Here is a 14171-nt window from a genome sequence, read left to right as displayed (position 1 = left end):
TGAGTGTAATATCTTACATGTCAGTATAGATGTACTTAGACTTTTACCTAATCACATTTCTCATTGAGTTGTGCATAACAGTTCTTGTTGGGTTGAGACATAAGTAGATATTGAGATGTTAAAATGGGATTCGTCTCTCCTAGTATAGGGGGTTGATGTCACAAGATTGTTTGATATAACTATAGCCTGGAAATCCTTGGCCAAGGTAAATAAGATAAACTGAGTGTCAGTTTGATCTTAAAGGTTATGAGTTTAATATCAACAAATACTAATCAAGTTATTAGGGTTTGACAGTTTACCATATCCTAGGCTCGATACTTTGACATTGTTTGACGAAGAGACCGGACTGTATAATATTATCACTGAGTGGTCCTAATAAAACTATGTAAGCATCTTGCAGACATTTATCACAACTTATACCCGGGTAGTCTTCATGTGTAGCTAGCATCTCTGTTGTACTCGTGGATATGATCCACTACCGAGTCTTAAGTTAGGCCCTAGAGTCACACCAAGCGCGTACTTGAATCCTATGAAATACAATGTAGAGAGTTCAATGCGTATGATTGATACACATATCTAATTTTTACCGGATACACATAAACGGTTATATGTATCGGTAAAATCAGAATGCTATGTGCTTAAGAAATGAATTCTAGTATTTTTTCCATAAAGTTAACTTTTAGTCAACTGGTTGACTTTTTGTTAACTCATTGATTTTTTTGATCATATGATGACTTATTGGTTAATGATTGGAAAAATTACGCAATATCGTATTTATGAACCACCGTATTGATATGGCATTTTTATTTATAAAATACACACTTCATTATACCTTGATGAATGAGTCTCTCGAGATGAGTCATTAAGGTGATATGGTTTGAGCACATGGTTTTAGCACATAGTTTTGATTCTTCATGACTCTTTGCATAACTCATGAGATGAGTCATTGCATGACTCATGAAAAGAATCATTACATTTAGATGACTCATGGCATGACTCATGAGATGAGTCATGACATATCTCACTCTATATATATAAGTTCTCTCTCTCTTTTGGAAAGGTTAATGAAAAATTGGCTAAGTGGTTTTTTCCATAAGAGAATAAAAGAGAGCTCTACCTCTAACTAAACGCTAGTAATCTTTGAGTAAGAGGAAGTAGTAGTATTTTGAAGTACCCAGGGGTGGATATCTTACCTTGTGTCTCAAGAATACTCTGATTTTATCAAGCTCACTTGAAGACTTGGAGATCCACTACAAGGAGGTTTACAACAATAAAGAGAAAGAGCTAGGGGTTATTCGATCTACCATCGAATCACGCTTTGAAAGTAATGCTTCAAAGCTCTTGGTTGCTCTCTTTTTTATAGGGATCGTGTTAGATTTAATTAGGATGGTCCTAGTTTGTTTTTCATGCTTTCTACATGCTTAGTATTATTATAGATACAGTCTTCCGTTGCGTATTTTGCATGTATTTAGCACAAATTTCCAACATGATATCAGAGCCATGGTTCCATCTAATTGAATCTTTACATGTATATCTAACTCATAGAGGACTTTGTACTTCCTTCTAATTACTAGTTTAATTAAAAGATGTTTTAATAAAACTAGTTAATTAATACCAGTTGTTTTGTAATTAGTTATACTAGTTGTTGATTCAAAAATGTTATTTTTGGTTCATAAGTTTTTAAGAGTAAAAACACTTGTATAAATTACAAAACACTTATTTACAACTAGTGTAGTTGTATGTTAGAAGCATAATAGTCCTATTTGAGTTAGGATAATCCCTATGTTATCTAGTTTTTTAATTTGTTACATAACTAGATAGATGCATATTTCTTAATGTTGATTAAGTTATATGCTTTATATCATCTTGCGTGATTGTTATGCTAAGGGATGGTAGTGGACAACGATTCTCTTGTATTTATTGTATTGATGTAATATAGCTAGAAATGTAATATTATTTATGACCTCTTCCCTCCCCGGGCATGGGCTACGCATATGGGTTTAGGCACTTGCTCACCGATCATGGGCTACGCCTAAGGGTATAGGCCCTTGTTCGGGTGTGAGGGGGGGGGGGTATGGTTGTTTAGTTTAGTTTTTCCATTTATAGCTTTTATTTTACATTTAATGCAATATTATTACCCATCCTACGAGATGGTTTTTTCATTATAAATAGGGCTTGCACGTCCTATGTATACGTGATTGTAATAATACAGGATTTGCAAGGGAGCTAGCATTACAAGGGGTTGCAAATTGTTTACTAAAATGTAATTAGTGTAGTTATATTTTTATTCCTTTAGTTATCCACTACCATTTCATATTGCTTTTTATATATATATATATATATATATCAATGTTGGTTGTGCCCCAATTGTAGATGTCAATACAATTGAGTGCTATATTCTGCAAAGTTAATATCTCTATCTCACTAGAGAAATAGTTTTTTATTATAAAAAAAAACTTATTTTAAACTTTGTGAGACATGGCAATAAGGGTTATTGACCAAAGAGTGGTGAGACTGACATTAACATAGCGTTAGTGTGAAAGATAAATAAACCTAAAGGAGTTAAAAGAAATGTATTTAGAATAAACTCTTAACTAGTGTCAAGGAAGGTAATTATGAGATATAGCTCATGGGGTGATGCCCAACTTAAAATTAGGGGTGATGCCCAATCTTTCACGCTATAGTCTTAAAGAGCGGTGGTTACTTAATTAAGGTCCGATGAATATTCCTGGTGAATATCTCGGAACTCTCCCACCAATCTTGTACTTACCTGGTTAGTTTAATTGTTGCAAGTATAAATATAGAGCATCTTTAAACTATATCAAGTTTGATTACAGTAAAAGATTTATGAAATTGTCTGTAGTCCTCCATCATTTCAGTTGAATACTACACAGCTTATAAATACTTTGTTTGTTGGCTATCGTCAAGGCAATACTATTCTATGTCTAAGTAGCATTCATCTGTATATAAGATATAAGGATAGCTTAAGTTGGTTATGTAACTTTGTTCGCCTTCGTCAAGAGTATGCATAAGTTAAATTTAAGCCGATCAAGAAATGATGGGTCCAAACTTAACTAGTTTTTTAATGTTTTTTTGGCCATCGTCAAGGTCATAAAAGACTAGGGAAAAAAATCATATTAAGAATTACAAGAATATAAAAGACAAAAATTGTCTACCAATTATTGAGTATATTGATTTGTTGGCCATCGTCAAGGTTGATACATTCAATGATAATTGGATCTTGATCCCACTTGAAAACAATGGGTTGTTTTCCGATCACCTCTTATAAAGGTTTTGAGGGACTCAAAAAATATAGGGAGGCATAACTTAGATAAAAAAACAAACCAAATCTATAGTATGTATTGAACATTTGCTAAAATATTTTTTCTCTCTCTCTTTCAGCCCATCATGTCTGGCTTAAAACTCATACTAGAACAGAACAAGTTAACCGGTCCTAACTACAAAGACTGGTTGAGGAATGTTAAAATTGCCCTAGCTTATGACAAAGTAGCATATGTCCTCACAACACCGGAACCCGTTCTAGGCCCAGAACCCACTGTAGCAGACAATGAAATCCGCATAAAGTGGGATAAAGATTGTTCACTTGCTCAATGCCGCACAATTGCCTTTATGGATTTGGTCCATCAGAGGCAATATGAGAAAATGGATGTCAGATCCATATTTTGTAATACAGAAGAACTGTATGGCGAGCAACTACGACAAATGAAGTACGCGGCATCTAGGAATTTGTTCCAGATGAAAATGTTTGTAGGATCTTCTGTTGGGGACCACGTCTTCAAAATTATCACCTATGTCAATGAGCTTGAACTTTTGAACGTAGGCCTAGATGCAGATAGATATATAGATATCATTCTGCAGTCCATGACACCAGCCTACTCCCGATTCATATCACAGTTCTTGATGATGGATCTGGAGCCCACTCTTCCTGTCCTGCTTAATTTGTTAAAACAGGAGGAAAGTTCTATAAAAAGGGACAAACACCAGCCTTGGTTATAGGGAAATCTTCTTCCACTTCTAGCAAACTGGTTGCCAAGAAAAAGGGAATGAAGAAAACTACTAAACCAAAGAAAGGTATTAATAAGGCTGTCAAGAAGGACAAAGATAAAGCAAAAATGACGACTACAAAATGCTTCCATTGTCACAAGTCAGGACACTGGAAAAGGAACTATCCTGAATTCCTAACCTCACTCAACAAAAAGAAGCAAGTTATTGCTTCATCTTCAGGTTCGTTGGTTACTCAAAATTATTTTTCTATAAATCCTACATCTTGGGTATTAGATACCGGCTCAGGATCTCATATCTGTAATTTGTTACAGGGGTTGAGAAGTTATAGAAAGCTTGATGCTGGAGAGATGACCCTACAAGTTGGTAATGGTGCAATAGTTGCAGCAGATGCGGTTGAGGATTTTTATCTAGCTTTACCAAATGAAAACATTTTGATTTTCAACAGCTGCTATTTTGTACAAACTATGATGTGTAATATAATATCCATATCTTTATTAGATAAAGATGGATATATGTTCAAGTTACATAATAATGTTATGAATATCGTATATAATCAAAAGTTGATTGCTTATGGAACATTGTGTAATGACATCTATATTCTCAATCAAAACACAATTTTGAATACTCATCACACTAATAAAAGAAAGCACTCAGTTATAAACGTCGCTTTCTTATGCCATTGTAGACTTGGTCATATTAATAAAGAAAGACTTGGCGAGCTACATAAGCATGGATATTTAGATCCATAGACTTGGTCATATTAATAAAGAAAGACTTGGCGAGCTACATAAGCATGGATATTTAGATCCATTTGATTTTAAGTCTTATGATACTTGCAAGTCTTGTCTTAAAGGTAAAATGACCAAGACTCCATTTACGAGAACTGGAGCAAGAGTTACAGAACTCTTACGACTGATACATAGTGATGTATATGGTCCTATGTCTACAATGGCCAGAGGTGACTACTCCTACTTTATTACTTTTATTGATGATTTTTCAAGATTTGGACATGTGTTTTTGATGAAACACAAGTCTGAAGCATTTGAGAAATTTATCGAGTATAAAAATGAAGTAGAGAACCAAACAAGCAAGAAAGTTAAAATTCTTCGATCAGATCGTGGAGGCGAATACTTGAGCTCAGAATTCTTAAGGTTTTTAAAAGAGAATGAGATTCTCTCTCAGGTTACTCAACCCTTTACACCACAGCTTAACGACATGTCAGAAAGGAGAAATCATACCCTATTAGATATGGTACGTTCTATGATGAGTAACGCTGAGTTACTTTTTTTTATTTTGGGGGTATGCGTTGGAAACAGCAGCACACTTACTGAATAGGGTTCCAACTGAAGCAGTGCCTAAACCTTCATATGAGATATGGTATGGGATGAAACCACATCTTAATTATATTAAGATTTAGGGATGTCATGCTTATGTAAAAAAGCAAGATCCCAAAAAGTTAGAGGTACGCTTAGTATTATGTAAATTTGTAGGATATCCAAGGAATTCCCATGGATATCAATTCTACCACATCGATGAACAAAAGATAATTATTTCTCGGTATGCTACCTTCTTAGAGAAGGAATTTCTTGGAAAAGAAATTAGTGGGAGCATGGTAGAACTGGATAAAATTTTAGAGATACAAATCAATACTGATAATTTAGTACAACCAGAAAATTCAGTTGTACTAGAAAAACCTCAACCACTCCGCAGATATCCAAGGCAATCTCATGCACCTAAGAGACAATATGATTTTCTTGTTGAAAGTAGCATGTTAGATCACATCATAGATGATGACGAACCTTTGAGTTATCATCAAGCCTCTCAGAGTAAGGACTTTGTTACTTGGCATGATGCAATAAAATCTGAAATAGACTATATGTACACCAACAAAGTATGGGTCTTAGACAATGCTCCTAAAGGGGTGATACCCATATGTTGCAAATGGTTGTTTAAGAAAAAGTTAGGTGTAGATGGAAATTTAGAGACTTTTAAAGCTAGACTGATAGCTAAAGGTTTTTGTCAAAGACCTGGTTTGGACTACGATGAAACCTTTTCTCCAGTGGCTATGTTAAAGTCTATTCGGATGCTACTTGCTATAGCTGCTCACTATGACTAAAAGATCTGGCAAATGGACGTAAAAACTGTATTTCTAAATGGTGATTTAGAAGAGTGTATATATATATATATGTCTCAACCAGAGGAATTTGTAGTCAGTGGGAGCGGTGGAAAAGTATGTAGGTTGCTTAAAGCCATTTATGGACTGAAGCAAGCATTACGGAGATGGAACATCTGTTTTGATGTACCTATCAAAGAGTTTGGTTTTATTAAAAATCCAGATGAACCATGTGTGTATAAAAGGATAATTGGGAGTATAGTATTGTTTCTTATTTTGTATGTAGACTCTATGTGTGTATAAAAGGATAATTGGGAGTATAGTATTGCCTCTCAGAGTAAGGACTCTGTTACTTGGCATGATGCAATGAAATCTGAAATAGACTCTATGTACACCAACAAAGTATGGATCTTAGACATTGCTCCTAAAGGGGTGATACCCATATGTTGCAAATGGTTGTTTAAGAAAAAGTTAAGTGTAGATGGAAATTTAGAGACTTTTAAAGCTAGACTGATAGCTAAAGGTTTTTGTCAAAGACCTGGTTTGGACTACGATGAAACCTTTTCTCCAGTGGCTATGTTAAAGCCTATTCGGATCCTACTTGCTATAGCTGCTCACTATGACTATGAGATCTGGCAAATGGACGTAAAAACTGTATTTCTAAATGGTGATTTAGAAAAGAGTATATATATGTCTCAACCAGAGGAATTTGTAGTCAGTGGGAGTAGTGGAAAAGCATGTAGGTTGCTTAAAGCTATTTATGGACTGAAGCAAGCATTATGGAGATAGAACATCTGTTTTAATGTACCTATCAAAGAGTTTGGTTTTATCAAAAATCCAGATGAACCATGTGTGTATAAAAGGATAATTGGGAGTATAGTATTATTTCTTATTTTGTATGTAGACGATATACTCTTAATCAGTAATGACATATCTTCATTACAAAAAGTTAAAATTTGGCTATCAAAAAGATTTTCCATGAAAGATTAGGGTGAAGCATCCTGCATACTGGGTATTCAGATCTATAGAGATAGATCTAAAAGGATATTAGGATTATTCCAATCTATATATATTGGCAAAGTGTTAAAACGGTTTAGCATAGAAAATTCCAAGAAAGGTTTCGTACCTGCATCTCCTAGAATCTCTCTCTCTAAAAAGATATCTCCCTAGACTGATGAAGAGAGGAAACGCATGAGTCTAATTCCTTATGCCTCGGCAGTAGGATCGATCATGTATGCCAGTCTAATTCCTTATGCCTCGGCAGTAGGATCGATCATGTATGCCATGTTATGTACTAGACCGGATATCACTTATTCACTCTCGATCATGTATGCCATGTTATGTACTAGACCGGATATCACTTATTCACTCAGTTTGGTAAGTAGATACAAACCTAATCATGGAGAAGAGCACTGGAAAGCGGTCAAAAATATACTTAAGTACATGAAAAGGACTAAAGAGTTGTTTTTGATATACGGTAAAAGTGACTTCCAAATGGAGGCTTTTTCCGACTCTAGCTTTCAGAGTGATATCGATGATAGTAAATCTATTTTAGGATATGTTTTACCCTTAGTAGAGGGTCTGTCAGTTGAAAATTTCCAAGCAGGACACAGTAGCAGACTCTACTATGGAAGCTGAATACATTACGGCAAATGATGCAGCCAAAGAAGCTGTCTGGATGAGGAAGTTCCTTTCAGAGTTGGAAGTTGTTCCTACCATTAAAAATCCAGTACCTTTATACTGTGATAGTAATACTACAATAGCTCTGACAAAGGAACCCCGGTCTCACCATAAGTCCAGACATATTCTGAGGAAGTATCACTTGATCAGGGAGCTAGTTGATCGCCAGGAGATCAAGATTGAAAGAGTAGACACAAAAGATAATATAGCAGATCCATTCACAAAGGCAATTGCTCGTACACAATTTTTAAAACTTGTTGATCTATTGGGTATTAGATACTACAATGATTGGCCTTAGTGCAAGTGGAAGTTTGTTAGATAGACGTGCCCTACAGGTAATAATTGTATATTATAACAAGACCTATATGAATATAACATACTTGTTCAAAATAATAGTATGTTATTTTGGTCAGAATTTATCTGGTATTTTAGTACAGATAAAGTCCTTAGAATGATACTAGACTATCAGACATTTTGGATATGATCGTAATGAAGAGATTTGATTTGTCGCTAACATATATTCTAAAATATTCCTAGTCGATGAAGTATAGAAATGGGATATCATCACTTTGGGAAGACTAGTGTATACTCTATTTCTCCTTTGGTAGGATGATGATCCATCTCTTGGATAATTGATGTGAGACATCAAGATATAGTATACAGGTAACTCATTAGTGAATGAGTTGACTGAACGACTCACTGAGAACGTCTAGTTGGTAATTATACTTAACTGTCAAATAGAAGTTCTAAAGTGATATAGTACAAAGTAGTCTCTTGATCTAAGGTATGAGTGCAATATCTTACATGTTAGTATAGGTATACTTAGACTTTTACATAACCACAATTCTCATTGAGTTGTGCATAATTGTTCTTGTTGGGTGCATCCTGAGACATAAGTAGATATTGAGATGCCAAGATGGGATTCGTCTCTCCCAGTATAGGGTGTTGATGTCATAAGATTATTTGATATAACTATAGCCTAAAAATCCTTGGCCAAGGTAAATAAGATGAACTGAGTGTCAGTTTGATCTTAAAGGTTATGAGTTTAATATCAACAAATACTAATCAAGCTATTAGGGTTTGACAGTTTACCATACCCTAGGCTTGATAGTTTGACATTGTTTGATGAAGAGACTGGACTGTATAATATTATCACTGAGTGGTCCTGATAAAATTATGTAAGCATCTTGCAGATATTTATCACAACTTATATCCGGGTAGTCTTCATGTGTAGCTAGCATATTTGTTGTACTTATGGATATGATCCACTACCGAGGCTTAAGTTGGGGCCTAAAGTCTCACCAAGCGCGTACTTAAATCCTATGAAATACAATGTATAGGGTTCAATGCGTATGATTGATATGCATATATAATTTTTACCGGATACACATAAACGGCTATATGTATCGGTAAAATCAGAATGCTATGTGCTTAATGGTATGTTTGGGAGTTTACTAAGGGAAGGGAAGGGAAGGTAAACAATGGGAAGGTAAGGGAAGGGAATTGTAATATGTTGTTTGGGAGTTGAGTAAGGTGAATGAAGGTGAAAGAAAGTAAATATATGTAAATTTACATAAATGACTTTATACTAATAACACATCAGCCCTTTTATTTGTTTTAATGGGGGTAAGAATGTCATTACACCTCTTTACCCTCCTTTACCCTCCTCTACCGCCCAAATCGGGGGGAAAGAAAACCAAGCAATTTTACCCTCATTTCCCCTTCCTTCCTCATCTCTACCCTCCTTAAAAAAACTCTCAAACAAGGTGAAAGCCTCATTTCTCTTCCCCTCCCCCTCTCTACCCTCCATCCAAACAGGGCATAAGAAATAAATTCTAGTATTTTCCCCATAAAGTTAACTTTTAGTCAACTGGTTGACTTTTTGGTCAACAGTTGACTTTTGGTCAACAGTTGACTTTTGGTCAACTCATTAATTTTTTTGGTCATATGATAACTTATTGGTTAATGATTGAAATATTTACGCAATACCGTATTTATGAAACACCATATTGATATGGTATTTTTATTTATAAAATACACACTTCATTTTACGCAATACCGTATTTATGAAACACCATATTGATATGGTATTTTTATTTATAAAATACACACTTCATTATACCTTGATTAATGAGTCATGAGATGAGTAAAATACACACTTCATTATACCTTGATTAATGAGTCATGAGATGAGTCATTAAGGTGGTATGATTTGGGCACATGGTTTTAGCACATAGTTTTGATTCTTCAAGACTCTTTGCATAACTCATGAGATGAGTCATTGCATGACTCATTAAAAGAATCATTACATTTAGATGACTCATTGCATGACTCATGAGATGAGTCATGACATATCTCACTCTATATATATGAGTTCTCTCTCTTATGGAAAGGTTAATGAAAAATTAGCTAAGTGGTTTTTTCCATAAGAGAATAAAAGAGAGCTCTACCTCTAACTAAACTCTAGCAATCTTTGAGTAAGAGGAAGTAGTAGGATTTTGAAGTACCCCTGGGTGGATATCTTACCTTGTGTCTCAAGAAGACTCTGATTTTATCAAGCTCACTTGAAGACTTGGAGATCCACTACAAGGAGGTTTACAACAATAAAGAGAAAGAGCTAGGGGTGTTCGATCTACCATCGAATCACGCTTTGAAAGTAAGGTTTCAAAGCTCTTGGTTGCTCTCTTTTTTATAGGGATCGTGTTAGATTTAATTAGGATGGTCCTAGCTTGTTATTCATGCTTTCTACATGCTTAGTATTATTATAGATATAGTCTTCCGTTGCGTATTTTGCATGTATTTAGCACGAATTTCCAACAGGAGGGACATCGCATTGAGACATGCTTCAAGCTTCATCCTGAGTTACGTTTCCTAGGTACCGGTCGTGGTCGACGACCCCCTCAGTCTCAATTGTCTCGCGCACCATGATTGCTAGCCAATGATATACCATCTACCACTTCTGACACTACTATTCAAGCTATTGAAAATCTTTGCCGTCAACATGATGCTTTTCAACATACCACCTCTACATCACTGTCTGGTTTTGCTGACTTATCGACTACACAAGTCTCTGGTATGAATGATCTTTAGATTTTTAACTCTGGTTGTTCCTTTCATATGACTCGTAATGCCTCACTCTTATCCTCTGTCTTCACTTCATCTTCTCTTCCTACTATCTACACGGCTGCTGGACAACCATTGCCTATCACTCAGTATGGCTTTATCGTCCTACAAAATGACCTATCTGGTCGTCTAACACTTGGCCCCGTCTATATGGCTTCTCAGTTGTGCTTGAATTTAATTTCTATTAGTTCTTTTTGTATGACTGGCCTACTTGTCTCATTTTTTTCTGATACTTGTCTTGTGCAAGATTCACAGATGGACAAGACTATTGGGGCTGCTCGTAGGAGGCACAAGTTGTATTTTCTAGAATATCTTTACCTTCCAGAGTCCATACATCCACATTCTCTAGTTGCTTCTGTTTGTGCATCAAAACCTTCTACCTCGCTTCCCGCTAATTTGTGGAATAGATGACTTGGTCATGTGTCCAATAAAAAACTAGAGTCTTATCCAGTCCGGAGTACTTGGTCCTGCTTCATCTAGTTCTCGTATTAAGTCATGTACTGGTTGTAAATTGACTAAATTTACTGCTCTACTATTTCCAACCAGTACATCTGTCTCCACTTCCTTATTCGATTTAGTCCGTTCCGATATTTGGGGGCTAGCTCCTCTACCTTCTTCATCTGGCTATTTATATTATGTTAGTGTTTGCGTCAAAAGTTGCATTTTTCATTGTCATTAATTAAACCTGTTATATCGTTTATCGATTACAAGTTCAAATTGAAAGAAAAGTTGATCTTTTTATAAGATCTTCTTACATAATAAAAAGGTAAAAATTACAACTTTAACAAATAATACGCAATATTAGTTTATCTCTTGCTACTTGCGTGAGATCTTTTGCTTGTGCCGGGGACGCGTTAGTCCGTGGACCACCACGATTCGGATCCGGTTGATAAGAGTTAATTAATGCTCTTGTTTCACAAAGAAAACAATTGCGGAAGTGAAAATCCCGACCAAGCAAGATTGTGGCTCTTCTCGAGATCAAAACAAAGTTTGATCCGGAAGAAAAAAAGAAAAAGAGTCTCAGATCTTTCAAAGGCTTCCTCTTTATGATGAAGTTTGCCAAGATTTACCAACTCTCCTCTGAAATCCGTAGTCTACTATTCAAATTTGACATCATCTATAGTTAATAACCGCTCAACCATACTTAGGGATAGCTTCTGGACAGTTGGGAAGGTCCTGGAATAAAAGAATCCTTAAAAAACATCAAAACCCGTGTTTTAAGGAAGTTTTGGGAGCGGGCCACCGCCTGGTGGCTCGGAGCTATGCGAGCCACCAAATGGTGGCTTGCAGCCTTGCGACGCAGCCTTGCAAGCCACCAATAGGTGGCTCGCAGCTTTGCGAGCCTTCTGGCTTTGTGTGTTGTCTTTCTGACAGTTTTGGTTATCATAGCCTCTTCAATTCGCTTGGTTTGAACCTGTTTTGTGGTGACGCGTGTTTTGTCGCTTCGTTGACTTGTGTCCTTTAGCGATTCACTTGTTTCATTAGCTTATAGGTGGTTGTCAAACGCGTGGGCTACTCAAAGCTGGCCGATGATCGTGTGGGCTTGTTGTCATGTCCTCAATGCTTAGCCACTTCGTTGTTTTGACGGTTCATCACCACGTCATCTTGAACTACGTTCGGGACCTATAGGCAGTTTTTGACGCCAATAGATACCATTCCAAAGTGTTTCAGTCTCATTCTTTTATAGAGGAGCCTGGAATACTTTGGATACGATACGTTTAGCCTTAAGTTCTTTGACTTCTTCAGCTTTCAGTCTATTCATTATTTTGTCAAATAGCTAAAATTCTTCTGGTGCTACGTTTATCATCTGACCATTATCGAAGTTTCAGACTTAGACTTGCGTGCTGATATCTAAATTAACTCGTGTCGTTGAATCGACGTTGAACCGATTATCTTCGTCGGGGATTCGTATCTGAATTACGATTGAACTCCCTAGGATCATCCTTTGACCTAAAATTGATCTGAGTCTTGTTTCGGCTAAATTATCGATGCATTGACCGGCATCGACCTTTACTATAATGCGTTGACTAGTGTTAACCTTTGCTGTAACGTGTTGACCGGTATTAACACAGTTTATACTCGTACGTTTACTAGAGTCTACACAGTTTAAGCTCTTAAGGTGTTGGAGCGTGGCGGTCCCAAATGTCAAGGCTGCAGGACTAACTATTAAAGCTAATTTATCTACATGTATGGATCTTATCCTGAAGTTGTCGGATCCTTAAGTCACGAGACCAATTAATGGAGCTGGTGTGTCAATGACTCTCACATTTATAGGATTTTTGGCAAACTCTCAACCATCAACGGATTTAGTGTGCCTTTACCGATTACTGTTTGAGTCCGGCTAGCATGCGGATTATTTAAATTCGTTCCGCATGTAACGTTGTGCTAAAAGAGTTAACTCTTTTAGTGCTATGATATTAAATACATAGATTTTGTCTTTCTTTCGGGAATAGATTACCCGGCAACACGTGTTAAGCGTTGATTTATCCCTACTTAGCGTTCAGGATAAAATTCTCCAGACTTGGATTCTGGTTTCTTTTTCACTCGGTAAAAGACTAAATCGGTAATGTTTGTTAGGCGTTGGCTTACACCTACTTAGAATTCGGGATAAAATTCCCCATACGTGTGAAGCACGGATTTTGAAGTTAAAAGATGGTGTCTTCTCTTGGGGCAAAGACGAACCCGATGCTGAAGAAAAAGAATTTTATATTCTATCTCTAGGTCTTCTTTTGGGGTAAAGACAAACCTGTTGGCCTTCTTGTTTTGATGATGTTTAACAAATAATTTACCACTAATGTTGTTTGTCTAGTATTTGTGTATTCTTATTTATTGTAGACAAACAACGTAGTTGGAGGTTGGATGGATTGCGCTTCAACGATCATATCAAGAGGAGGTTGGCGGAATAGTGGAGTGAAGTATTGCATTCAAGTTCAAGATCCAAGTTTTAGCTTCATCCGCAAGTGTACCAAGATAGAGCTTCGTTGAAGATCACAAGCTTGGGTATATTTAGTTTAGGTTTTTATACTTGTGTGTTGATACTTTAAGCTCATATTATTCACACACACGTATTTGTTGATTTTATCAAAATATAGGTGTTTTTGTGAAAACATTATTTTATTAGTTTATAGACTTTAATATCAGTTTATACATAGTTTATAAAGTTTATAAAATCATTTTGTAGAGTTTCAAAAGTTTGTTTAAATCAAATGTCAAAACATGTATGTTTTGT

Source organism: Asparagus officinalis, chromosome 8, assembly GCF_001876935.1.
Source record: "Asparagus officinalis chromosome 8, Aspof.V1, whole genome shotgun sequence".
NCBI lineage: Eukaryota > Viridiplantae > Streptophyta > Magnoliopsida > Asparagales > Asparagaceae > Asparagus > Asparagus officinalis.
The sequence above is the reverse complement of the archived record's forward strand: the minus strand, read 5'-3'. Positions refer to the sequence as shown.